The sequence below is a fragment of the Silene latifolia genome, chromosome X (genome assembly GCF_048544455.1).
Source record: "Silene latifolia isolate original U9 population chromosome X, ASM4854445v1, whole genome shotgun sequence".
Lineage (NCBI taxonomy): Eukaryota > Viridiplantae > Streptophyta > Magnoliopsida > Caryophyllales > Caryophyllaceae > Silene > Silene latifolia.
Genome location: NC_133537.1, coordinates 23,287,843 through 23,290,710, shown reverse-complemented (window position 1 = coordinate 23,290,710; position 2,868 = coordinate 23,287,843). Strand labels below are relative to the sequence as shown.

At 40.6% G+C, this 2,868-nt stretch overlaps 1 non-coding gene across 1 annotated transcript; it reads left to right on the top strand.

Moving 5' to 3' along the window:
* The first annotated feature begins 2,398 nt into the window (after positions 1-2,398).
* LOC141624610 (small nucleolar RNA R71) lies at positions 2,399-2,505 on the top strand. Its single transcript, XR_012534416.1, has one exon. It is a non-coding gene; the product is annotated as a small nucleolar RNA R71 (small nucleolar RNA).
* Positions 2,506-2,868: the final 363 nt, after the last annotated feature.

Below are 2,868 nucleotides of genomic sequence, written 5' to 3'. Positions count from 1 at the left end.
TCTTCATTTCTTGTGGTCTTCATTGTGGGGGCACTATAAAGGCTTAGATAGCCTAGGCAATTGCTATCCCCACACTAAGGGAAAACACTACACATCAATAAACTCATTAGTCCCTCCCTCACTTCTCTCAAAATGATGAAAATCTTGATCAAGGCATGAAAATGTAAATCCAAAATTGACAAAAATGTAATACAATAATTAAAATGCAAGTTGGAGTTAGAATATTTACAAGTGGTGGTTTAGGGAGGACTCCACCAAACTCTCATCCAATAATGAGATGTCAAGGGGGAATGTTCAAGGTGTTGTTGATGTTACTCAACACCTTAAAGAAGTAGTCGAAAGCTTGTTCATTGTCATGATAAAGATCTTCAATAGACCTTTGCACTTGTTGTTCTTCATGGTGGTCTTGGGTCATAGCATTGCCGATATAGGGATTGAATATCCCTTCAAACTCATCATCCCAAAGACCGCATACTTCGTCTTGATCCCTAAAAATGTCATGAGTTGATAAAGACAACTCTCCTTCTTTCTTATCTTGGCCAATGAGGCCTTCTTCTTCACTTGTCATGGGTGAGCTTTTCAAGCTCTCTTTGTTGCAATTTCCTTGCTCTTTTGATGGAGCATCATCCACTTTCTTCTTCCATTGAAATGCCAACTTCTTTCTATCATCTTGCCGGCTATAGTGATCAACCATAAAACATGGCTCATGTAATCGTTGAGCTCTCATTGTCTTGTCAAGATTGAAAGTGATGGTTTTATCTCCCACTTCAAGGGTGAGCTCTCCATGTTTTGCATCGATCACCGCTCCCGCGGTGTGTAAGAAATGTCTTCCTAAAATAATAGGAATGTTGGAATCTTTTTCTATGTCAACAATAACAAAATCCACCGGGATGAAGGACTTGCCAATTCTTACCGGCACATCTTCCCATACCCCTAAAGGTGTCTTTGTTGATCTATCCGCCATTTGAAGCGTGATATTGGTGCACTTGAGTTCTCCCATTCCTAGCCTCTTGCTTACCGAATATGGCATGACACTAACACTTGCCCCAAGGTCACATAAAGCTTTGTTGATCGTAGTGTCGCCAATAGTGCATGGAATGGAGAAACTTCCCGGATCCTTTAGTTTTGGAGGTGAACTTCCTTGTAGGATTGCACTACTCACTTTAGTGAAAGCAATAGTCTCAAGCTTCCGGATCGATGTCATCTTCGTAAGAATATCTTTCATATACTTCGCATAGGCCGGAACATGATTGATTAATTCCGTAAATGGAATTGAGACTTCCAAATTCTTCACAATCTCCATGAATTTTCCAAGTTGGTCATCAAACTTAGCTTAGCTTGACGACTTGGAAATGGAAGTCTAATCACAATAGGCTCCTTCTCTTTAGCCTTCTCTTCATCCTTCTTTGAAACTTCTTGAATGGTGGGTTCTTCATCTTTAGAGTTTTCAACAACTCTTTCATTGTCAGTAGCATTCACAACATCTTCATCAACGGGCCTCTTCGGACCTTCATACCTTGTACCACTCCTCAAATGGATGGCACTCACCGATTCTTGTCTTGGGGGATTACCTTGAGGTGGTAATTGCCCCTTTTGTCTTTGTGAACTTGAAGATGCTAATTGAGACATTTGGGTCTCCAACATCTTTGTGTGAGCTTGTATATTGTTAATGGTGATGTCTTTTGCTTGGCTATCCTTTTGCATTTGAGTGAAAAACTCTTGTTGGTTCTTTTGCATTTGGAGGACCGCTTTTTGAACATCAAAACCTTGGTCATTTGATTGAGTGTATGGAGTTTGATTTTGGTAACCTTGGTTTTGCTTGTAAAAGGGTCTTTGATTTTGGTTTCTCATTGGAGGTGGGGTGTATGTTGGTTGTGGGTTTTGAATATTTTGGCTTTTGTATGAGAGGTTGGGATGGAATTTGGTGTTTTCATTGTAATAGTTGGAATAGCGGGTACCACTCTTGTATGCTTGGAAAGCATTCACTTGTTCACTTGTTCCCCTACATTCACTTTGGTCATGCCCCAAAGTTCCACAACTCTCACATATTCCACTTGAAATTGATGAAGATGCCACCATGGCATTAACATGTTGCTTAGGTGATTTTGAGGCTTCTTCAAGCTTAGCCATAGCCTTCTCAAACTTCAAATTAATGGTATCAATATGAGCACTAAGTTGAGCACCCAATTGAGTAATAGAGTCCACTTCATGCTTTCCTCCTCTAGTAGCCTTCCGAGGTCTACTATATTGTGAGTTATGGACCGCCATTTCCTCAATCTTGTTCCATGTTTGATTATCGTCAACTTCGGTAAACATGCCATTTGATCCCATGTTGAGAATGTTTCGGGAGTCTTCATAAAGACCATTCCAAAATTGTTGTACCAAGAACCACTCGCTAAGTCCATGATGAGGACATGAGCGACAAGTTCCTTTGAATCGCTCCCAAGCTTCATACAAAGATTCTTCGTCCCTTTGTTTGAATCCCGTGATTTGGGCTCTTAGCATGTTAGTCTTTTCCGGAGGGTAGAACGTTTTGTAGAAAGCAAGTGCCAATTTCTTCCAAGAGTCAATACGAAGAGTAGCCTTATCAAGGCTCTTTAACCATTGTTTCGCGGTACCAATCAAAGAAAAAGGAAATAAGACCCATCGGATTTGGTCTTGAGTAACTCCGGTTTGAGAAATCGCATCACAATAATCACAAAAAGTCTCCATATAAGAATGAGGGTCTTCACTAGGCATCCCCCCAAATTGGCTTCTTTCGACTAATTGGATAAATGCGGATTTTGCAATTAAATTACCGGTCAAATGTTGTGGTGTGGGAGTACCATTTGGTAGGTTCTCCTCGGTTGGTACGGAATGTGATGAAAA